This window comes from Biomphalaria glabrata, unplaced genomic scaffold, assembly GCF_947242115.1.
Source record: "Biomphalaria glabrata unplaced genomic scaffold, xgBioGlab47.1 scaffold_30, whole genome shotgun sequence".
In the NCBI taxonomy this organism is placed as follows: Eukaryota; Metazoa; Mollusca; class Gastropoda; family Planorbidae; genus Biomphalaria; species Biomphalaria glabrata.
Window position 1 is genome coordinate 13,388 of NW_026602934.1, and position 26,100 is coordinate 39,487.

Here is a 26,100-nt window from a genome sequence, read left to right on the forward strand (position 1 = left end):
GAAGGGGACTTAAGGGTAAATTAGGTAAAGCTCCATTACAGTCAATGGATGAACCAAATAAACCATTTCAAAAAATAGCAATAGACATCATAGGACCTTTAACTAAAACAGAACATAATAATAAGTACATATTGACAATAGTAGACATGTTCAGTAGATATCCTGAAGCAGTGGTATTATCCAATATAGACACAGAAAATATTATTAATACTTTAGATCAAAAGTTCATAGTCAGACATGGGATACCAAAAACATTACTATCAGACAATGCTTCTATGTTTACATCTGAGTTATTTAAAAGATGGATATTAAAATATGGTATAGAACACATTAAATCATCGCCATTCCACCCGGAAGCCAACGGGCTTTGTGAACGCCTTAACGGTGTTATAAAAAGATCCTTAGCTAAAATTGTAGAAAATAATCAGAAAAACTGGGATCAATATATTAATTTTGTTCTATTTTCTATTAGAAATAATATTCATGAGGCAACTCAATTTTCACCATATGAGTTAGTACATGGAAGGAAACCTAGGGATGAAATACAAATTTTTAAAGAAAGTTTGATCTTAAATAAAATAGAAAAGGAAAATGACAATGAAACAGCTTTAGATTTAAAACAAATATGGGCGGAAGCTTTTGAGAATAACATGAAATATAAAGAAACAGTACATGAGAACTTAAATGAAAAAAGAAAATTAAGAACATTGGAGGTAGGAGACAAGGTATTACTTTTGGTAATTGACTTAAAAAACAAATTAGGAAAACAGTGGAAGGGTCCATTTGTTGTTACAAATAAAACAAGTGAAGTAAACTATAAGATTAATATGAATGGAAAAATAAAAACATATCATATAAATAATTTGAAGTTATACAATGAGAGAAATGAAAATCAATTTCAAAATTTGGATACAGAAGTAAACAATGAAAATCAAACTCAAAAGTTAGATACAGAAACTGTGGAAAATGAAAATCAAGTAGATGAATGTTTAATTGTTTTAATCAATGAGGAAACTAATGAAAATGATATTAAAAATATTCCTATACTAGAAACTAAAGATAACCAAACATGGGAAAAACTGAATTTAGAAAATTTATCTCCAGAAAAAACAAAAGACATAATAAATGTAATCAGTGATTTTAAAGAAATTTTTTCCAGTTTGCCAGGAAAAACAAATATCATAAAGCATGACATAAAGTTAACTAGTGACAAACCTATTTTCATGAAGCCTTATAGGATTCCATTACACTTACAGGGAAAAGTTAAAGATGAAATAGACAACTTATTAAAACTAGGAATAATAGAACCATCCAATTCAGCTTATGCTTCACCAATAGTTATAGCAAAGAAAAAAAATGGGGATATAAGGTTATGCATAGATTATAGACAGTTAAATAAAATAACTGAATTTGATCCTTACCCTATGCCTAACATTGATGACATATTACACAAATTGTCCAATGCTAAAGTATTTACAAAATTGGATCTGACAAAAGGATATTGGCAAATTCCTTTAACCAATAGAGCTAAACCTTATACTGCATTTATCACTCCTTATGGAATATTCCAATGGAACTTTATGAGCTTTGGGCTTATAAATGCTCCAGCTACCTTTAATAGGATGATGATGTCGGTTATAGGTCATAGAAAAAATGTAATCTGTTACTTAGATGATATATGCATTTTTCATGAGGATTGGAAAGAACATTTAAAAGGAATTAGGGAGATTTTTGAGTTAATTAAACAAAATGGTCTAACAGTTCAAGCAGAAAAGGTAGAGATAGGCTTAGAAGAAATCACATTTTTAGGACATAGAGTTAAAAATAATACTATCAGTCCCATTGAAGATAATGTAAAGAAGATATTAGAAATAGAAATACCAACAACACAAAAACAGATTAAATCAATACTAGGGATGATAAACTATTATAGAAAATACATACCAAATTTAGCAGAGTTAGTTAATCCATTAAACCAGTTATTAAAGAAAGGACAGCCTAGAAAAGTGACTTGTAATAGAAAGTGTGTAGAAGCTATAGAGAAAGTTAAGCATATTTTTTCTACAAATTTGATATTGAGATTACCGGATGTTTCTAAAATATTCTATGTCACTACTGATGCTTCTGGTAGTGCTATAGGAGGTTGTTTGATGCAACAGTATGATAAATTACACCCAATAATTTATGTAAGTAGGAAATTATCTGATACTGAGAAGAGATACAGTGTCATAGAGAAGGAGGCTTTAGCTGTTGTTTGGGTTGTAACTAAGTTGGAAAGCTATGTACTGGGAAACAAATTCATATTGTTATCTGATCACAGGCCTCTTAAGTTTATGCAAGAAAAAAGTATTAAAAATGGTAGATTATACAGGTGGTTTCTAATTCTACAAGAATATAATTTTCAATTGGAGGCTATTAGGGGAGAAATTAATATTGTAGCTGACATGTTGTCAAGAGTTACAGTGAGATAAACTGTTGTAAATAATGATTATTCATTTTGATTTGTTTATGCATGTATATATATGTATATGTTCTAGTCAATGGGTATGAATAAGTTGTTTATATATGGACTATATATATTTTATTTCCTTTAAAGGAAGATAACTCAGTAAAATATAAATTGGGAATTTTATTAAATCAAGGGAGATAATTATAAAATTTCAATAATTGAAGTCAAAGGTGTAAATTAAAGTAAGTATGATCATCTACAGTTATTATTTTTTTATATAATCATTATCATCCATTAGTAAAAGGCTAGGTCAGTTTGGAAATGGTAAGTGGAGAGAAAATATACTTATTGGTACCCAACAAAAAAGTTAGGTAGAATAATTTGGAAAGTTGTTTTGACACAAATATTACATTTTGTCTGACAGGAGGGGTTTGGTGTGATATGAGGCAACCACCAACGTACATATAGCCAATAACAGTATTTACTCTGAAAAACTCTGTTTTATGCCTATGGAGTCAGCAAAGGCATCGTCGTATGGGGACTGTATACATGTCTTGATGGACTTAGTACTATTGGTTGGTGAAACTATTACACTGTACTATACTATTTTATCGTCAATGAGTGATGATTAGAACACCGCATACCAGATATTTTCTTACTAATAACTGTATTGGAACTGTATTGTTTTCTTGGTGTCAACATTCAACTACAGTGTGAACTTTGTGACATAGGAACATGGACAATTTCACCAGGGAACTGATGAAGATGGGAAACATGATGATGTCCATCAAGATCAAGATATATGTTTGTTTTGTCTTTCCCCAAAATTTTGGCCATATATATTGTAAAGACATGACAGTAGGGATAGTGTTTTAGACTGAAAAAAAAAAAATTGACAAAATTTTTTTTTTGATAAAGGGGGGAGGAAATATGTAATGACACAAGATGCGTAGAAGTTGATGTGAATCGGGTTTTTCCTAAGTAATGTGACGAGTAAGAACAGAGTAGGTTGATGAACAAGAAGAATAACGGACAAGACGCCTAAGAGGACGACGCTAGGCTAGCGACGACAGAGGACTGTGCCCTTTTTATTGTTTATTAAATTGTTGAAGTTATCAGCCTGCGTTATTAAGTATATTCTTGATTCATTCTGTTGTTGTGTCATATGGACTCGCATGCACCAGTAACATATATATACTCATCAACAAAATAGACCATCAACAACCCTAACTTAGAGTCATAGGAGTTTCATTAATTTATTTACTCAGATGCTGAAACAGACATCTGGCATATTCCTATAATCAGTATCATGGCCTTTGTATACAACAAAATTGATTGGAACTCCTAGACTAGAAATATAATTCAAGATTTAAATAAGGCACTGGTCATAGTTTTAGAAAGTGTGGCTAGCATTCTGGTAAGATATTTTATTAATAATTAGAAATTAAATTAAATTTTATTTAATGATATTAAATTTCTTTTTTAAGAATTATGGTCCATTTTTTCCCCATTTGTGTACAAAGAAGGAAGACAGAGAGATGGAAAGACATCAAAGAATGGGCAGGTCTGCCAAGAAATGGTTTATCCAGGGCTAAGTACAGAGAGGAATATAGAAGGGCTGTTGACAGATCTTGTGTGGTGCCCCCATGGTTCAACAGACTAATTGATTGGTAATGGTAAGAATTTAATGTATTTTTTAAAAAAAATTGTGTTAATTACATTAAGGGACTAAATCAGTCTTTTTTTATTTCCAGAAAATAATACCAGGGTTATGCTCCTTTGACCATTGAGTTCCAGGATGAAGAATGAAAGACAGAGAGCAATGTGAAGACATGAAAGAATGAGCAGGTCTGCCATGAAATGGTTTATCCAGGGCTAAGTACAGAGAGGAATATAGAAGGGCTGTTGACAGATCTTGTGTGGTGCCCCCATGGTTCAACAGACTGATTGATAGGTAATGGTAAGAATTTAATGTATTTTGTAAACAAAATGGTGTTAATTACATTAAGGGACTTAATCACTCTTTTTTTAATTTTTACATTCATTTAATGTAATTATTTTATACAGTAATATATGATTGTTATCTTGGTAAATCATTTAAATATATATCCTGCTAATCAAACCAAAGAATCTTCTCAATACTTATTTAAAAATTTTAATTTTGTCTGCATGTAACAAATGTTTCACGAAAAGAAATGTACACTGTCCATCATTGATTATTTAAAACTGGGATTCATTCCTTCCTTGTCAAACAAGCCGTTGCCTAAGTGACTTTTTAAAAATAATGATACGAAACCAATTGCTAGAGGATCATCTGAGACAATGTCACCCTAACAAAATAGATAAAGATTTAAAAATTTTCTAGCACTCAAAGATAAAGTTAAGAATAGACCCACACAATCTCACTTCAACATCATATATATATAGAGAAGATGTTGGTTTGTGAGCATCTTACAATATCTCTTTACTTATAGCAAAATATGGAAACATAGGTAAAACATTGATTTTACCAGCCGTTGTAGTTGTGAAAACTGTTTTACACACACCTACATCTGATATTATTAAAAGAATTTCTTTAAACAAAAATACAGTTCAAGGGCACATCGGTGGCATGAGTTATCAAATTAAAAGCTTCTTATGTGATTCTTTGCAAAGGAAATATATACAGTTTGGGATCAGTTTGGAACCAGTGGCGTCACAGGCTCTGATGGGGTGTAGCGCTGTGTGCTGTAAACTGCCTAGGGGTTGCCAGCTCCTTATTTTTCCTCAGGGTTGACCCACGACAGCTTTCCCATGTTTGGGAATAGTTGCAAGGCAGCAGATTTTTAAATTCAGTTTTCCTTCTGCTATGTGGCTAATGAGCTCTTCCTGCTTGAAGCCTACCGGCTAAGGCGCCAGTTACTCGCCTTCGTCCCTTCCCCTTTAGTGAAAACAGTTCGGCGGACACGTGAAAGATACACGAGAAACTCTTTGCGAAAATTTTTACAATGATACTTAAAACAAATTAATTAATTAATATTTATTGTTTGAATGTCTTCTTTATAGAATGTATGAAACATGACATCCATAGGAACAGATGATAAGCCTGGGTAAAAAAACATTTCCAGTGTGTTTGATGATTCCAGCAATACAAATTGGATAAATTTGAATTTTATCAATAAAAATGAGTTATTATTTAATACTTATATGTATTTTTAAATTGCATTTTACTCTTCAACTCACTAAAATTAGAAATTAGTTTTCAAATAAATTGAAAAAAAAAAGCAATATAAGTTAAGCAGGGGGTCTACCAAAAAGCAGAAAACATGTCAAGGGGTCTACGAAACAAAAAAGTTTGGGAACCACTGGTCTACAGTGAAGTCAGTCCCGCAATAGTGAATTCTCAAAAAAAAAAAAAAAAAAAAATTTAAAACAAAATTTATCTAAAAAAAATTTAAAAAAAAAAGAAAAAAAAAAAAAGAAAAAAGAAAAATTTTATAAAAAAAAAAAAAAAAAATTTACTAAAAAAAAAAAAAAAAAAAAATTAAAAAAAAAAAACTTACTAAAAAAAAAAAAAAAAAAATTTACTAAAAAAAAAAAAATTACTGAATGTTTGGGAACCACTGGTCTACAGTGAAATCAGTCCTGGGATAGTGAATTCTCAAAAAAAAAAAAAAAAAAAATTTTAAACAAAATTTATCTAAAAAAATTTAAAAAAAAAAAAAGAAAAAAAAAAAAAATTTAAAACAAAATTTATCTAAAAAAAAAAAAAAAAAAAAAAAAAAAAAAAAAAAAAAATTTACTAAAAAAAAAAAAAAAAAAAAATTAAAAAAAAAAAAAAAAAAAAAAAAATTTACTAAATGTTTGGGAACCACTGGTCTACAGTGAAATCAATCATGGGATAGTGAATTCTCAAAAAAAAAAAAAAAATTTAAAACAAAATTTATCTAAAAAAATTACAAAAAAAAATTTATCTAAAAAAAAAAAATTGAAAAAAAAAAATTGAAAAAAAATTTTTTTTATAAAAAAAAAAAAAAAAAAAAAAAAATTTTACTAAAATTTTGGGAACCACTGGTCTACAGTGAAGTTAGTCCAAAGATAGTCAATTCTCGGAAAAAAAAAATAAAAAAAATTTTTAAAAAAATTATAAAAATTTTTTTATAAAAGTTTGGGAACCACTGGTCTTTAGTGAAGTCAGTACCGGGAAAGTCAATTCTCGAAAAAAAAAAAATTAAAAAAAAAAAAAAAAATTATCTAAAAAAAATAAAAAAATAAATAAAAATAAAAATTTAAAAAATTTATCTAAAAAAAAAAATACAAAAAAAAAAAATATAAGTTAAGCAGGGGTTTTACCGAAAAGCAGAAAACATGGCAAGGGGTCTACGAGACAAAAAAATTTGGGAACCACTGCTCTAGATCTACATATTTAATATTAGAATTATCATTAGAGTTTGTCTAGTAGAGTCTAGAAAAGAATGTATAGATTACTATAGTCCTAGTATTCTAGATTATTAGTCTAGATCTAACTTAAAATTTTCAATAAATATTCTGGATTTCTTCAGCTTGGTCCATGTCAATCCTATCGTCTTTGCCTTATGGTCTACCGTTCTTCTGTTTTCTTTGCTTTGAAATCTAGATTGACTAGATCTACACAATGTCAATATAATTTCTAGATCTATATATCTAAGACTAATTAGTATGGGCTTAATATTACTGTATTATTTTCTGAACACAGAACTAGATCTACCTTTGTCAACACTAAACTTAAAAAGGAAACAACAGTCATAATCAATCATCACACTTTAGAACAATGCAACTTCAAAAATAACCTAACATACACATCTATAACATTAAAGAAGATTACCCATCACAAATGGAAGTTCTCAATCAGACACAGCAGAAATAAATACCTATCACTGTTAATATTAATGGCAGGAGATGTAGAGTCAAATCCAGGGCCTAGATCTAAAGATAGATGCAACATCTGCAAAAAAATATGCACCCTGAAACAGAAAGCCATTCAATGTGACACGTGCGATGAATGGTACCATGCATCATGTCTCCATATGAATACACCTGTGTATTATGCCTTAGGCAACAAAGACGCATCATGGCACTGTGTACCGTGTGGGTTACCTCAGTTTACATCAGGACTGTTTGATTCCTTTGATGCGGACACTTCTAACCCATACAACATCCTAAACACCACCCCGAACCAAACTCACCAACCACTAGCCAGATCCACTCCTGTTAAACCTAAATCTACTAAAATTAATACAACAGCCTCACTAAACAAACCTACTAAAGAAGTAATACCAAAATACCTTAAAACCTTAGTTATAAATTTTCAAAGCATTAGGAACAAAACAGCAGACTTAGAAATTTTATTAGAATGTGAGAAACCAGACATAATTGCAGGAACAGAAACTTGGCTGCATCCTGAAATTTATAATGCAGAAATTTTCAATAGTAATTATGAAATTTTTAGAAAAGATAGGGCTGATAATCATGGAGGAGTTCTTTTAGCAATAAAAAACACTCTTATAGCAGAAGAAATTACCTTACCTAACTCAAAAAATGTAGAATCAACATTTTGTAAAATTAATACCACCTCAACATCCCTAATAATAGGCAGCATTTACAGACCACCAAATTCTAGTTTAGAATACATGCAGGAACTATGTAATCAGATTACTACACTTAAAGAGACAAATAAAAATGCAGTTTTTTGGATTATGGGTGATTTCAACCTACCTGATATAAATTGGAAAACACTAACCATAGATAAACACCAAAACCTTAAGGACATAAATGAGCTTTTCATAGAAACTTTACACAACCTAAGTTTAGATCAAATCATTAAAAAGCCAACTAGATTAAACAACACATTAGATCTCTTCTTAACCAACAGACCTGGATTAGTAGTTGATTATGAAATTATCCCTGGTCTATCAGACCATGAGATCATAAAAATACACAGTCAGATAAAAGCAGTAGCCAATACAAAACTCAAAAGAAAAATCTTACTCTGGAATAAATGTAACCTAACACAACTACACCAAGCTGCACTAAACTTTCAACAAACATTCTTATTAGAAAAAGACATTAACCAACCAGTCGATGACCTCTGGAATTTCATTAAAAACCATCTTAAAAGCATAATAGAAAATCATATACCAACTAAATACACATCAAACAAAATAAATAAATGCTGGTTTAATAATAGACTAAAGAAGCTTTGTAAACAGAAGGAAAACCTCTATAGAAAATTTAAAGAAACTAATGCAGAAAGAGTTTACAAAAAGTATATAAAAATTAAACACTTAACCCAAAAAGTAAGCAGACAGCTGCAGAGTGAATACATAAACAATGTAATATCTAAAGATAACAACAAAAACCTATGGTCATACATTAAGTCTAAGAAAATGGAAACAACAGGCGTAGCGCCATTAAAAGATGAACATAACATAATACATAATGATAATGAAACTAAAGCAAACATTCTAAACAAATACTTTGCATCAGCATTCTCAGCCCCAGGAGACAAAGACATATTACTGAATTTGAACCAAGTAGACAACATAGAAGATATAGTAGTACAAGAAAATGGAATTCAAAAACTATTAGCCAACACCAAACCAAATAAAGCTTCTGGACCTGATGGTATTCCAGCTAGATTACTCAAAGAACTAAGTAATGAGCTAGCCCCAGTGTTCAAAATACTCTTTCAGGCTTCACTTAACCAGGGCAGAGTACCAAAGGACTGGAAAGAAGCTAATGTCACCCCCCTATTTAAAAAAGGAGAAAAATCTGACCCAGGGAACTACAGACCAGTATCACTTACCAGCATCACATGTAAAATCCTAGAACACATAATATGTAGCAACATCATAAACCACTTTGACAAACATAATGTCCTCACACCATACCAACATGGCTTTAGGAAATATAGATCATGTGAAACACAACTAATAGGACTAATTGATGATTTTTCAAAAGGTTTAGATAATAGTGAACAAATAGATGCTATCTTACTAGATTTTTCTAAGGCTTTTGACAAAGTTCACCACCATAGTTTGCTTAAAAAATTAAAATATTTCGGCATTAATGGTCCACTGCATCAGTGGATTAAAGACTTTCTGATAGGGAGAGAACAAACTGTAATAATAAATGGCTCTAAATCAACACCGATAACAGTAAACTCAGGTGTACCTCAAGGTACAGTCTTGGGTCCACTACTATTTTTAATTTACATAAATGATTTACCAAATTGCATTAGTTCAGGAACAAAAGTCAGATTATTTGCAGACGATTGCATAATATATAGAACAATAAAAACAACACAAGACACAGATATTTTACAAAGAGAATTAGATGAATTACAGAAATGGGAATCAAATTGGAGCATGTCTTTCCACCCAGAAAAATGTCAGTTGTTAAGAGTAACAAATAAACTAAAACAAATTAATTCCACTTATCTTATTCATGGCAAACCAGTATCACAGACTAAAAACGCAAAATACCTAGGTGTTATAATAAATGAAAAACTATCATGGAATCCACATATTGATGAAACTACAAAAAAATCAAACAAAGCATTAGGATTTATTAAAAGAAATTTCTATAAATCAAATAAGAACATAAAACTAAAATGTTACTTAACCTTGGTTAGGCCAATAATAGAATATGCATCCTCCGTTTGGGACCCCTCAACTCAAGAAAACATTAAGAAACTGGAACAGACACAAAATAGAGCAGTGAGATTCATAACAAACGAATATTCACATTTGACTAGAGTAACACCTTTAGTAAAATCACTAAATTTAGAAAGTCTTCAGGACAGAAGGCTCAAAAGTAAAGTAGCAATCATACATAAAACACTGAACCATAATCTTCAAATACAAAAACAAAATTTAATAAAATACTCTGAAAGACACAAAGATAAAGGCACATTCCTCGTCCCATATGCTAGGACAAATTTGTACAAATACTCCTTCTTCCCTAGTGCTATTAGAGCATGGAATGGGTTGCCTGAGCTAGCCAGGAAAACCAGTGACTTGGCAGAATTTAAGTCATTGGTTAATATGCATGACTAAATGCATGACGCGTAGGACGTAATCATCTTCTTTTTTGAAGTAACGTCTGTATTATATAAGATAAGAAGATAAGATAAGATTATTTAGTTTAACTACAATTTTTCAGGTCAGCAGCATTACAGTAAGCACTGGTACAGCGTACCGGCACTTTTTTCAATGCAGCGAAAAAGTTACTTTTGTATTTTAAAGTTTATTATTTATTTATTAGTTGTTAAAAGGCAATCCATCACTGAGCTCCGGCACCTATTTCTTTACAAAAAAGCACTGATTACCTGTATATTCTTTAACAATAATGGTTTACTATTCTCAGGAATTAGTCATTCAAAAGACGGTGAGGAAAAGAATGGTCGACAAACCTTGTGTGGTGCCTTAACAGTCCATCAGACTAAGGGATAGATAAAGGTGAATTTAATTTATATTTTGATCTATATAAGTTGATTTACTGGACTAAAAATCTAGATATTGGTAAAACTTTGCTTTTCTATTCTAAATCTAGTGTGACATTCCATATTTTTTATTCTGATTTTAGATAGATCTTGATTAGATCTAGATCCCATATGTATAGGACTTAGCACTAGATCTCTAGAAATTATTGTATATGATGCTAGATCTAGAAAATCTAGACTTGATCATAGAAATCTTCAAGAAAAATAATGAACTAACCTAGACAGATCTCTTGAATTACATTGTAAATCATCTTGTTGAATTATCTTCACCACCTTCAGTCAACAGACAACTATGGCTCATACAAGAACAAGAGCCTCTGCGTTGGCATCGACTATTTTCCAATCCTTTCTGTTCAGCTTCATCCATATTAAAATACATTTTAAAGGTTTTTAATACTTAATAGAAAAGATCTAGAATTTTAATAAGAATCTAGTCTATCTAGATCTAAAATTCTAGATCCACCCAATTTTATGTATACAAGTAGTATGGGTGTAGGATTGGCTTAATATAATAGTGAACAAATAGATGCTATCTTACTAGATTTTTCTAAGGCTTTTGACAAAGTTCACCACCATAGTTTGCTTAAAAAATTAAAATATTTCGGCATTAATGGTCCACTGCATCAGTGGATTAAGGACTTTCTGATAGGGAGAGAACAAACTGTAATAATAAATGGCTCTAAATCAACACAGATAATAGTAAACTCAGGTGTACCTCAAGGAACAGTCTTGGGTCCACTACTATTTTTAATTTACATAAATGATTTACCAAATTGCATTACTTCAGGAACAAAAGTCAGATTATTTGCAGACGATTGCATAATATATAGAACAATAAAAACAACACAAGACACAGATATTTTACAAAGAGAATTAGATGAATTACAGAAATGGGAATCAAATTGGAGCATGTCTTTCCACCCAGAAAAATGTCAGTTGTTAAGAGTAACAAAAAAACTAAAACAAATTAATTCCACTTATCTTATTCATGGCAAACCAGTAACACAGACTAAAAACGCAAAATACCTAGGTGTTATAATAAATGAAAAACTGTCATGGAATCCACATATTGATGAAACTACAAAAAAAATCAAACAAAGCATTAGGATTTATTAAAAGAAATTTCTATAAATCAAATAAGAACATAAAACTAAAATGTTATTTAAAACTTTGGTTAGGCCAATAATAGAATATGCATCCTCCGTTTGGGACCCCACAACTCAAGAAAACATTAAGAAACTAGAACAGACACAAAATAGAGCAGTGCGATTCATAACAAACGAATATTCACATTTGACTAGAGTAACACTTTTAGTAAAATCACTAAATTTAGAAAGTCTTCAGGACAGAAGGCTCAAAAGTAAAGTAGCAATCATACATAAAACACTGAACCATAATCTTCAAATACAAAAACAAAATTTAATAAAATACTCTGAAAGACACAAAGATAAAGGCACATTCCTCGTCCCATATGCTAGGACAAATTTGTACAAATACTCCTTCTTCCCTAGTGCTATTAGAGCATGGAATGGGTTGCCTGAGCTAGCCAGGAAAACCAGTGACTTGGCAGAATTTAAGTCATTGGTTAATATGCATGACTAAATGTTTGACGCGTAGGACGTAATCATCTTCTTTTTTGAAGTAACGTCTGTATTATATAAGATAAGAAGATAATAGTATTTATCTTGAATCAGTTTGTTAATCTACATTATATGGGTATGATAGTTGTACATCTTCTACTAGATCAAGTTAAATATAGCTATCCTTTTCTAGATGTAATGTGAAATTGTATCTGATAGTATTTTTCATTCTTAGGTAGATCTTGATTACACTGCCTGGTTTTGTGGATTGCACGAGATGGTTGACACAATGATCTGAAGTTCAAACTGCCATTTTCTACTGTCCGCTGCAAGATCTTGGCTGGAATGTAAAAGGAATGTCCAAAAATTTAAATGACAAACAGGATGGGAACTGATAATGAGGAATGTATGTCCAGTTTTTTTTTTGTTTTTTTTTTAAACACAGATATGAAAGATGACATTACCCTTACTTAGAGTCATAGGAGTTTCATTAATTTATTTACTCAGATGCTGAAACAGACATCTGGCATATTCCTATAATCAGTATCATGGCCTTTGTATACAACAAAATTGATTGGAACTCCTAGACTAGAAATATAATTCAAGATTTAAATAAGGCACTGGTCATAGTTTTAGAAAGTGTGGCTAGCATTCTGGTAAGATATTTTATTAATAATTAGAAATTAAATTAAATTTTATTTAATGATATTAAATTTCTTTTTTAAGAATTATGGTCCATTTTTTCCCCATTTGTGTACAAAGAAGGAAGACAGAGAGATGGAAAGACATCAAAGAATGGGCAGGTCTGCCAAGAAATGGTTTATCCAGGGCTAAGTACAGAGAGGAATATAGAAGGGCTGTTGACAGATCTTGTGTGGTGCCCCCATGGTTCAACAGACTAATTGATTGGTAATGGTAAGAATTTAATGTATTTTTTAAAAAAAATTGTGTTAATTACATTAAGGGACTAAATCAGTCTTTTTTTATTTCCAGAAAATAATACCAGGGTTATGCTCCTTTGACCATTGAGTTCCAGGATGAAGAATGAAAGACAGAGAGCAATGTAAAGACATGAAAGAATGAGCAGGTCTGCCATGAAATGGTTTATCCAGGGCTAAGTACAGAGAGGAATATAGAAGGGCTGTTGACAGATCTTGTGTGGTGCCCCCATGGTTCAACAGACTGATTGATAGGTAATGGTAAGAATTTAATGTATTTTGTAAACAAAATGGTGTTAATTACATTAAGGGACTTAATCACTCTTTTTTTAATTTTTACATTCATTTAATGTAATTATTTTATACAGTAATATATGATTTTTATCTTGGTAAATCATTTAAATATATATCCTGCTAATCAAACCAAAGAATCTTCTCAATACTTATTTAAAAATTTTAATTTTGTCTGCATGTAACAAATGTTTCACGAAAAGAAATGTACACTGTCCATCATTGATTATTTAAAACTGGGATTCATTCCTTCCTTGTCAAACAAGCCGTTGCCTAAGTGACTTTTTAAAAATAATGATACGAAACCAATTGCTAGAGGATCATCTGAGACAATGTCACCCTAACAAAATAGATAAAGATTTAAAAATTTTCTAGCACTCAAAGATAAAGTTAAGAATAGACCCACACAATCTCACTTCAACATCATATATATATAGAGAAGATGTTGGTTTGTGAGCATCTTACAATATCTCTTTACTTATAGCAAAATATGGAAACATAGGTAAAACATTGATTTTACCAGCCGTTGTAGTTGTGAAAACTGTTTTACACACACCTACATCTGATATTATTAAAAGAATTTCTTTAAACAAAAATACAGTTCAAGGGCACATCGGTGGCATGAGTTATCAAATTAAAAGCTTCTTATGTGATTCTTTGCAAAGGAAATATATACAGTTTGGGATCAGTTTGGAACCAGTGGCGTCACAGGCTCTGATGGGGTGTAGCGCTGTGTGCTGTAAACTGCCTAGGGGTTGCCAGCTCCTTATTTTTCCTCAGGGTTGACCCACGACAGCTTTCCCATGTTTGGGAATAGTTGCAAGGCAGCAGATTTTTAAATTCAGTTTTCCTTCTGCTATGTGGCTAATGAGCTCTTCCTGCTTGAAGCCTACCGGCTAAGGCGCCAGTTACTCGCCTTTGTCCCTTTCCCTTTAGTGAAAACAGTTCGGCGGACACGTGAAAGATACACGAGAAACTCTTTGCGAAAATTTTTACAATGATACTTAAAACAAATTAATTAATTAATATTTATTGTTTGAATGTCTTCTTTATAGAATGTATGAAACATGACATCCATAGGAACAGATGATAAGCCTGGGTAAAAAAACATTTCCAGTGTGTTTGATGATTCCAGCAATACATATTAAATTGGTTAAATTTGAATTTTATCAATAAAAATGAGTTATTATTTAATACTTATATGTATTTTTAAATTGCATTTTACTCTTCAACTCACTAAAATTAGAAATTTTTTAAATAAATTGAAAAAAAAAAAGCAATATAAGTTAAGCAGGGGGTCTACCAAAAAGCAGAAAACATGGCAAGGGGTCTACGAAACAAAAAAGTTTGGGAACCACTGGTCTACAGTGAAGTCAGTCCCGCAATAGTGAATTCTCAAAAAAAAAAAAAAAAAAAAAATTTACTAAAAAAAAAAAAAAAAAAAAATTAAAAAAAAAAATTTTATAAAAAAAAAAAAAAAAAAAAAAATTTACTAAAAAAAAAAAAAAAAAAAAAAATTAAAAAAAAAAAAAAAAAAAAAAATTTTACTGAATGTTTGGGAACCACTGGTCTACAGTGAAATCAGTCCTGGGATAGTGAATTCTCAAAAAAAAAAAAAAAATTTAAAACAAAATTTATCTAAAGAAATTACAAAAAAAAATTTATCTAAAAAAAAAAATTGAAAAAAAAAAATTGAAAAAAAATTTTTTTTATAAAAAAAAAAAAAAAAAAAAAAAATTTTACTAAAATTTTGGGAACCACTGGTCTACAGTGAAGTTAGTCCCAAGATAGTCAATTCTCGGAAAAAAAAAAATAAAAAAAATTTTTTTAAAAATTATAAAAATTTTTTTATAAAAGCTTGGGAACCACTGGTCTACAGTGAAGTCAGTACCGGGAAAGTCAATTCTCGAAAAAAAAAAAAATTAAAAAAAAAAAAAAAAAAAATTATCTAAAAAAAATTAAAAAATAAATAAAAATAAAAATTAAAAAAAATTTATCTAAAAAAAAAAATACAAAAAAAAAAAATATAAGTTAAGCAGGGGTTTTACCGAAAAGCAGAAAACATGGCAAGGGGTCTAAGAGATAAAAAAAATTTGGGAACCACTGCTCTAGATCTACATATTTAATATTAGAATCATCATTAGAGTTTGTCTAGTAGAGTCTAGAAAAGAATGTATAGATTACTATAGTCCTAGTATTCTAGATTATTAGTCTAGATCTAACTTAAAATTTTCAATAAATATTCTGGATTTCTTCAGCTTGGTCCATGTCAATCCTATCGTCTTTGCCTTATGGTCTACCATTCTTCTGTTTTCTTTGCTTTGAAATCTAGATTGACTAGATCTACACAATGTCAATATAATTTCTAGATCTATATATCTAAGACTAATTAGTATGGGCTTAATATTACTGTATTATTTAGTTTAACTACAATTTTTCAGGTCAGCAGCATTACAGTAAGCACTGGTACAGCGTACCGGCACTTTTTTCAATGCAGCGAAAAAGTTACTTTTGTATTTTAAAGTTTATTATTTATTTATTAGTTGTTAAAAGGCAATCCATCACTGAGCTCCGCCACCTATTTCTTTACAAAAAAGCACTGATTACCTGTATATTCTTTAACAATAATGGTTTACTATTCTCAGGAATTAGTCATTCAAAAGACGGTGAGGAAAAGAATGGTCGACAAACCTTGTGTGGTGCCTTAACAGTCCATCAGACTAAGGGATAGATAAAGGTGAATTTAATTTATATTTTGATCTATATAAGTTGATTTACTGGACTAAAAATCTAGATATTGGTAAAACTTTGCTTTTCTATTCTAAATCTAGTGTGACATTCCATATTTTTTATTCTGATTTTAGATAGATCTTGATTAGATCTAGATCCCATATGTATAGGACTTAGCACTAGATCTCTAGAAATTATTGTATATGATGCTAGATCTAGAAAATCTAGACTTGATCATAGAAATCTTCAAGAAAAATAATGAACTAACCTAGACAGATCTCTTGAATTACATTGTAAATCATCTTGTTGAATTATCTTCACCACCTTCAGTCAACAGACAACTATGGCTCATACAAGAACAAGAGCCTCTGCGTTGGCATCGACTATTTTCCAATCCTTTCTGTTCAGCTTCATCCATATTAAAATACATTTTAAAGGTTTTTATTACTTAATAGAAAAGATCTAGAATTTTAATAAGAATCTAGTCTATCTAGATCTAAAATTCTAGATCCACCCAATTTTATGTATACAAGTAGTATGGGTGTAGGATTGGCTTAATATAATAGTGAACAAATAGATGCTATCTTACTAGATTTTTCTAAGGCTTTTGACAAAGTTCACCACCATAGTTTGCTTAAAAAATTAAAATATTTCGGCATTAATGGTCCACTGCATCAGTGGATTAAGGACTTTCTGATAGGGAGAGAACAAACTGTAATAATAAATGGCTCTAAATCAACACCGATAATAGTAAACTCAGGTGTACCTCAAGGAACAGTCTTGGGTCCACTACTATTTTTAATTTACATAAATGATTTACCAAATTGCATTACTTCAGGAACAAAAGTCAGATTATTTGCAGACGATTGCATAATATATAGAACAATAAAAACAACACAAGACACAGATATTTTACAAAGAGAATTAGATGAATTACAGAAATGGGAATCAAATTGGAGCATGTCTTTCCACCCAGAAAAATGTCAGTTGTTAAGAGTAACAAAAAAACTAAAACAAATTAATTCCACTTATCTTATTCATGGCAAACCAGTAACACAGACTAAAAACGCAAAATACCTAGGTGTTATAATAAATGAAAAACTGTCATGGAATCCACATATTGATGAAACTACAAAAAAAATCAAACAAAGCATTAGGATTTATTAAAAGAAATTTCTATAAATCAAATAAGAACATAAAACTAAAATGTTATTTAAAACTTTGGTTAGGCCAATAATAGAATATGCATCCTCCGTTTGGGACCCCACAACTCAAGAAAACATTAAGAAACTAGAACAGACACAAAATAGAGCAGTGCGATTCATAACAAACGAATATTCACATTTGACTAGAGTAACACTTTTAGTAAAATCACTAAATTTAGAAATTCTTCAGGACAGAAGGCTCAAAAGTAAAGTAGCAATCATACATAAAACACTGAACCATAATCTTCAAATACAAAAACAAAATTTAATAAAATACTCTGAAAGACACAAAGATAAAGGCACATTCCTCGTCCCATATGCTAGGACAAATTTGTACAAATACTCCTTCTTCCCTAGTGCTATTAGAGCATGGAATGGGTTGCCTGAGCTAGCCAGGAAAACCAGTGACTTGGCAGAATTTAAGTCATTGGTTAATATGCATGACTAAATGTTTGACGCGTAGGACGTAATCATCTTCTTTTTTGAAGTAACGTCTGTATTATATAAGATAAGAAGATAATAGTATTTATCTTGAATCAGTTTGTTAATCTACATTATATGGGTATGATAGTTGTACATCTTCTACTAGATCAAGTTAAATATAGCTATCCTTTTTTAGATGTAATGTGAAATTGTATCTGATAGTATTTTTCATTCTTAGGTAGATCTTGATTACACTGCCTGGTTTTGTGGTTTGCACGAGACGGTTGACACAATGATCTGAAGTTCAAACTGCCATTTTCTACTGTCCGCTGCAAGATCTTGGCTGGAATGTAAAAGGAATGTCCAAAATATTTAAATGACAAACAGGATGGGAACTGATAATGAGGAATGTATGTCCAGTTTTTTTTTTGTTTTTTTTTTAAACACAGATATGAAAGATGACATTACCCTAACTTAGAGTCATAGGAGTTTCATTAATTTATTTACTCAGATGCTGAAACAGACATCTGGCATATTCCTATAATCAGTATCATGGCCTTTGTATACAACAAAATTGATTGGAACTCCTAGACTAGAAATATAATTCAAGATTTAAATAAGGCACTGGTCATAGTTTTAGAAAGTGTGGCTAGCATTCTGGTAAGATATTTTATTAATAATTAGAAATTAAATTAAATTTTATTTAATGATATTAAATTTCTTTTTTAAGAATTATGGTCCATTTTTTCCCCATTTGTGTACAAAGAAGGAAGACAGAGAGATGGAAAGACATCAAAGAATGGGCAGGTCTGCCAAGAAATGGTTTATCCAGGGCTAAGTACAGAGAGGAATATAGAAGGGCTGTTGACAGATCTTGTGTGGTGCCCCCATGGTTCAACAGACTAATTGATTGGTAATGGTAAGAATTTAATGTATTTTTTAAAAAAAATTGTGTTAATTACATTAAGGGACTAAATCAGTCTTTTTTTATTTCCAGAAAATAATACCAGGGTTATGCTCCTTTGACCATTGAGTTCCAGGATGAAGAATGAAAGACAGAGAGCAATGTAAAGACATGAAAGAATGAGCAGGTCTGCCATGAAATGGTTTATCCAGGGCTAAGTACAGAGAGGAATATAGAAGGGCTGTTGACAGATCTTGTGTGGTGCCCCCATGGTTCAACAGACTGATTGATAGGTAATGGTAAGAATTTAATGTATTTTGTAAACAAAATGGTGTTAATTACATTAAGGGACTTAATCACTCTTTTTTTAATTTTTACATTCATTTAATGTAATTATTTTATACAGTAATATATGATTTTTATCTTGGTAAATCATTTAAATATATATCCTGCTAATCAAACCAAAGAATCTTCTCAATACTTATTTAAAAATTTTAATTTTGTCTGCATGTAACAAATGTTTCACGAAAAGAAATGTACACTGTCCATCATTGATTATTTAAAACTGGGATTCATTCCTTCCTTGTCAAACAAGCCGTTGCCTAAGTGACTTTTTAAAAATAATGATACGAAACCAATTGCTAGAGGATCATCTGAGACAATGTCACCCTAACAAAATAGATAAAGATTTAAAAATTTTCTAGCACTCAAAGATAAAGTTAAGAATAGACCCACACAATCTCACTTCAACATCATATATATATAGAGAAGATGTTGGTTTGTGAGCATCTTACAATATCTCTTTACTTATAGCAAAATATGGAAACATAGGTAAAACATTGATTTTACCAGCCGTTGTAGTTGTGAAAACTGTTTTACACACACCTACATCTGATATTATTAAAAGAATTTCTTTAAACAAAAATACAGTTCAAGGGCACATCGGTGGCATGAGTTATCAAATTAAAAGCTTCTTATGTGATTCTTTGCAAAGGAAATATATACAGTTTGGGATCAGTTTGGAACCAGTGGCGTCACAGGCTCTGATGGGGTGTAGCGCTGTGTGCTGTAAACTGCCTAGGGGTTGCCAGCTCCTTATTTTTCCTCAGGGTTGACCCACGACAGCTTTCCCATGTTTGGGAATAGTTGCAAGGCAGCAGATTTTTAAATTCAGTTTTCCTTCTGCTATGTGGCTAATGAGCTCTTCCTGCTTGAAGCCTACCGGCTAAGGCGCCAGTTACTCGCCTTTGTCCCTTTCCCTTTAGTGAAAACAGTTCGGCGGACACGTGAAAGATACACGAGAAACTCTTTGCGAAAATTTTTACAATGATACTTAAAACAAATTAATTAATTAATATTTATTGTTTGAATGTCTTCTTTATAGAATGTATGAAACATGACATCCATAGGAACAGATGATAAGCCTGGGTAAAAAAACATTTCCAGTGTGTTTGATGATTCCAGCAATACATATTAAATTGGTTAAATTTGAATTTTATCAATAAAAATGAGTTATTATTTAATACTTATATGTATTTTTAAATTGCATTTTACTCTTCAACTCACTAAAATTAGAAATTTTTTAAATAAATTGAAAAAAAAAAAGCAATATAAGTTAAGCAGGGGGTCTACCAAAAAGCAGAAAACATGGCAAGGGGTCTACGAAACAAAAAAGTTTGGGAACCACTGGTCTACAGTGAAGTTAGTCCCAAGATAGTCAATTCTCGGAAAAAAAAAATAAAAAAAATTTTTTTAAAAATTATAAAAATTTTTTTATAAAAGCTTGGGAACCACTGGTCTACAGTGAAGTCAGTACCAGGAAAGTCAATTCTCGAAAAAAAAAAAAATTAAAAAAAAAAAAAAAAAATTATCTAAAAAAAATTAAAAAATAAATAAAAATAAAAATTAAAAAAAATTTATCTAAAAAAAAAAATACAAAAAAAAAAAATATAAGTTAAGCAGGGGTTTTACCGAAAAGCAGAAAACATGGCAAGGGGTCTAAGAGATAAAAAAATTTGGGAACCACTGCTCTAGATCTACATATTTAATATTAGAATCATCATTAGAGTTTGTCTAGTAGAGTCTAGAAAAGAATGTATAGATTACTATAGTCCTAGTATTCTAGATTATTAGTCTAGATCTAACTTAAAATTTTCAATAAATATTCTGGATTTCTTCAGCTTGGTCCATGTCAATCCTATCGTCTTTGCCTTATGGTCTACCATTCTTCTGTTTTCTTTGCTTTGAAATCTAGATTGACTAGATCTACACAATGTCAATATAATTTCTAGATCTATATATCTAAGACTAATTAGTATGGGCTTAATATTACTGTATTATTTAGTTTAACTACAATTTTTCAGGTCAGCAGCATTACAGTAAGCACTGGTACAGCGTACCGGCACTTTTTTCAATGCAGCGAAAAAGTTACTTTTGTATTTTAAAGTTTATTATTTATTTATTAGTTGTTAAAAGGCAATCCATCACTGAGCTCCGCCACCTATTTCTTTACAAAAAAGCACTGATTACCTGTATATTCTTTAACAATAATGGTTTACTATTCTCAGGAATTAGTCATTCAAAAGACGGTGAGGAAAAGAATGGTCGACAAACCTTGTGTGGTGCCTTAACAGTCCATCAGACTAAGGGATAGATAAAGGTGAATTTAATTTATATTTTGATCTATATAAGTTGATTTACTGGACTAAAAATCTAGATATTGGTAAAACTTTGCTATTCTATTCTAAATCTAGTGTGACATTCCATATTTTTTATTCTGATTTTAGATAGATCTTGATTAGATCTAGATCCCATATGTATAGGACTTAGCACTAGATCTCTAGAAATTATTGTATATGATGCTAGATCTAGAAAATCTAGACTTGATCATAGAAATCTTCAAGAAAAATAATGAACTAACCTAGACAGATCTCTTGAATTACATTGTAAATCATCTTGTTGAATTATCTTCACCACCTTCAGTCAACAGACAACTATGGCTCATACAAGAACAAGAGCCTCTGCGTTGGCATCGACTATTTTCCAATCCTTTCTGTTCAGCTTCATCCATATTAAAATACATTTTAAAGGTTTTTATTACTTAATAGAAAAGATCTAGAATTTTAATAAGAATCTAGTCTATCTAGATCTAAAATTCTAGATCCACCCAATTTTATGTATACAAGTAGTATGGGTGTAGGATTGGCTTAATATAATAGTGAACAAATAGATGCTATCTTACTAGATTTTTCTAAGGCTTTTGACAAAGTTCACCACCATAGTTTGCTTAAAAAATTAAAATATTTCGGCATTAATGGTCCACTGCATCAGTGGATTAAGGACTTTCTGATAGGGAGAGAACAAACTGTAATAATAAATGGCTCTAAATCAACACCGATAATAGTAAACTCAGGTGTACCTCAAGGAACAGTCTTGGGTCCACTACTATTTTTAATTTACATAAATGATTTACCAAATTGCATTACTTCAGGAACAAAAGTCAGATTATTTGCAGACGATTGCATAATATATAGAACAATAAAAACAACACAAGACACAGATATTTTACAAAGAGAATTAGATGAATTACAGAAATGGGAATCAAATTGGAGCATGTCTTTCCACCCAGAAAAATGTCAGTTGTTAAGAGTAACAAAAAAACTAAAACAAATTAATTCCACTTATCTTATTCATGGCAAACCAGTAACACAGACTAAAAACGCAAAATACCTAGGTGTTATAATAAATGAAAAACTGTCATGGAATCCACATATTGATGAAACTACAAAGAAAATCAAACAAAGCATTAGGATTTATTAAAAGAAATTTCTATAAATCAAATAAGAACATAAAACTAAAATGTTATTTAAAACTTTGGTTAGGCCAATAATAGAATATGCATCCTCCGTTTGGGACCCCACAACTCAAGAAAACATTAAGAAACTAGAACAGACACAAAATAGAGCAGTGCGATTCATAACAAACGAATATTCACATTTGACTAGAGTAACACTTTTAGTAAAATCACTAAATTTAGAAAGTCTTCAGGACAGAAGGCTCAAAAGTAAAGTAGCAATCATACATAAAACACTGAACCATAATCTTCAAATACAAAAACAAAATTTAATAAAATACTCTGAAAGACACAAAGATAAAGGCACATTCCTCGTCCCATATGCTAGGACAAATTTGTACAAATACTCCTTCTTCCCTAGTGCTATTAGAGCATGGAATGGGTTGCCTGAGCTAGCCAGGAAAACCAGTGACTTGGCAGAATTTAAGTCATTGGTTAATATGCATGACTAAATGTTTGACACGTAGGACGTAATCATCTTCTTTTTTGAAGTAACGTCTGTATTATATAAGATAAGAAGATAATAGTATTTATCTTGAATCAGTTTGTTAATCTACATTATATGGGTATGATAGTTGTACATCTTCTACTAGATCAAGTTAAATATAGCTATCCTTTTTTAGATGTAATGTGAAATTGTATCTGATAGTATTTTTCATTCTTAGGTAGATCTTGATTACACTGCCTGGTTTTGTGGTTTGCACGAGACGGTTGACACAATGATCTGAAGTTCAAACTGCCATTTTCTACTGTCCGCTGCAAGATCTTGGCTGGAATGTAAAAGGAATGTCCAAAATATTTAAATGACAAACAGGATGGGAACTGATAATGAGGAATGTATGTCCAGTTTTTTTTTGGTTTTTTTTTTGTGTTTTTTTAATACAGATATGAAAGATGACATTACCCTAACTTAGAGTCATAGGAGTTTCATTAATTTATTTACTCAGATGCTGAAACAGACATCTGGCATATTCCTATAATCAGTATCATGGCCTTTGTATACAACAAAATTGATTGGAACTCCTAGACTAGAAATATAATTCAAGATTTAAATAAGGCACTGGTCATAGTTTTAGAAAGTGTGGCTAGCATTCTGGTAAGATATTTTATTAATAATTAGAAATTAAATTAAATTTTATTTAATGATATTAAATTTCTTTTTTAAGAATTATGGTCCATTTTTTCCCCATTTGTGTACAAAGAAGGAAGACAGAGAGATGGAAAGACATCAAAGAATGGGCAGGTCTGCCAAGAAATGGTTTATCCAGGGCTAAGTACAGAGAGGAATATAGAAGGGCTGTTGACAGATCTTGTGTGGTGCCCCCATGGTTCAACAGACTAATTGATTGGTAATGGTAAGAATTTAATGTATTTTTTAAAAAAAATTGTGTTAATTACATTAAGGGACTAAATCAGTCTTTTTTTATTTCCAGAAAATAATACCAGGGTTATGCTCCTTTGACCATTGAATTCCAGGATGAAGAATGAAAGACAGAGAGCAATGTGAAGACATGAAAGAATGGGCAGGTCTGCCATGAAATGGTTTATCCAGGGCTAAGTACAGAGAGGAATATAGAAGGGCTGTTGACAGATCTTGTGTGGTGCCCCCATGGTTCAACAGACTGATTGATAGGTAATGGTAAGAATTTAATGTATTTTGTAAACAAAATGGTGTTAATTACATTAAGGGACTTAATCACTCTTTTTTTAATTTTTACATTCATTTAATGTAATTATTTTATACAGTAATATATGATTGTTATCTTGGTAAATCATTTAAATATATATCCTGCTAATCAAACCAAAGAATCTTCTCAATACTTATTTAAAAATTTTAATTTTGTCTGCATGTAACAAATGTTTCACGAAAAGAAATGTACACTGTCCATCATTGATTATTTAAAACTGGGATTCATTCCTTCCTTGTCAAACAAGCCGTTGCCTAAGTGACTTTTTAAAAATAATGATACGAAACCAATTGCTAGAGGATCATCTGAGACAATGTCACCCTAACAAAATAGATAAAGATTTAAAAATTTTCTAGCACTCAAAGATAAAGTTAAGAATAGACCCACACAATCTCACTTCAACATCATATATATATAGAGAAGATGTTGGTTTGTGAGCATCTTACAATATCTCTTTACTTATAGCAAAATATGGAAACATAGGTAAAACATTGATTTTACCAGCCGTTGTAGTTGTGAAAACTGTTTTACACACACCTACATCTGATATTATTAAAAGAATTTCTTTAAACAAAAATACAGTTCAAGGGCACATCGGTGGCATGAGTTATCAAATTAAAAGCTTCTTATGTGATTCTTTGCAAAGGAAATATATACAGTTTGGGATCAGTTTGGAACCAGTGGCGTCACAGGCTCTGATGGGGTGTAGCGCTGTGTGCTGTAAACTGCCTAGGGGTTGCCAGCTCCTTATTTTTCCTCAGGGTTGACCCACGACAGCTTTCCCATGTTTGGGAATAGTTGCAAGGCAGCAGATTTTTAAATTCAGTTTTCCTTCTGCTATGTGGCTAATGAGCTCTTCCTGCTTGAAGCCTACCGGCTAAGGCGCCAGTTACTCGCCTTCGTCCCTTCCCCTTTAGTGAAAACAGTTCGGTGGACACGTGAAAGATACACGAGAAACTCTTTGCGAAAATTTTTACAATGATACTTAAAACAAATTAATTAATTAATATTTATTGTTTGAATGTCTTCTTTATAGAATGTATGAAACATGACATCCATAGGAACAGATGATAAGCCTGGGTAAAAAAACATTTCCAGTGTGTTTGATGATTCCAGCAATACATATTAAATTGGTTAAATTTGAATTTTATCAATAAAAATGAGTTATTATTTAATACTTATATGTATTTTTAAATTGCATTTTACTCCTCAACTCACTAAAATTAGAAATTAGTTTTCAAATAAATTGAAAAAAAAAAAGCAATATAAGTTAAGCAGGGGGTCTACCAAAAAGCAGAAAACATGGCAAGGGGTCTACGAAACAAAAAAGTTTGGGAACCACTGGTCTACAGTGAAGTCAGTCCCGCAATAGTGAATTCTCAAAAAAAAAAAAAAAAAAAAATTTACTAAAAAAAAAAAAAAAAAAATTAAAAAAAAAAATTTTATAAAAAAAAAAAAAAAAAAAATTTACTAAAAAAAAAAAAAAAAAAAATAAAAAAAAAAAAAAAAAAAAAAAAA

General features: G+C 30.7%; 3 long non-coding RNA genes across 5 annotated transcripts; all 3 read left to right on the forward strand.

Moving 5' to 3' along the window:
• Window positions 1-12,831: 12,831 nt before the first annotated feature.
• LOC129924224 (uncharacterized) lies at window positions 12,832-13,744 on the forward strand. Of its 2 annotated transcripts, none has more exons than XR_008776214.1 (4): window positions 12,832-12,956; window positions 13,058-13,206; window positions 13,313-13,465; window positions 13,544-13,744. It is a non-coding gene; the product is annotated as an uncharacterized LOC129924224 (long non-coding RNA). The 2 variants fall into 2 exon arrangements; XR_008776213.1 differs by having other exon boundaries at window positions 13,313-13,459.
• A 2,159-nt stretch (window positions 13,745-15,903) lies between these two features.
• On the forward strand, window positions 15,904-19,336 carry LOC129924220 (uncharacterized). 2 transcript variants are annotated; one of them, XR_008776209.1, is made up of 5 exons: window positions 15,904-16,516; window positions 18,376-18,547; window positions 18,649-18,797; window positions 18,904-19,056; window positions 19,135-19,336. It is a non-coding gene; the product is annotated as an uncharacterized LOC129924220 (long non-coding RNA). The 2 variants fall into 2 exon arrangements; XR_008776208.1 differs by having other exon boundaries at window positions 18,904-19,050.
• Window positions 19,337-21,087: 1,751 nt separating this feature from the next.
• On the forward strand, window positions 21,088-24,239 carry LOC129924223 (uncharacterized). The gene is made up of 4 exons (XR_008776212.1): window positions 21,088-21,700; window positions 23,560-23,731; window positions 23,842-23,990; window positions 24,097-24,239. It is a non-coding gene; the product is annotated as an uncharacterized LOC129924223 (long non-coding RNA).
• The last annotated feature ends 1,861 nt before the right edge of the window (window positions 24,240-26,100 follow it).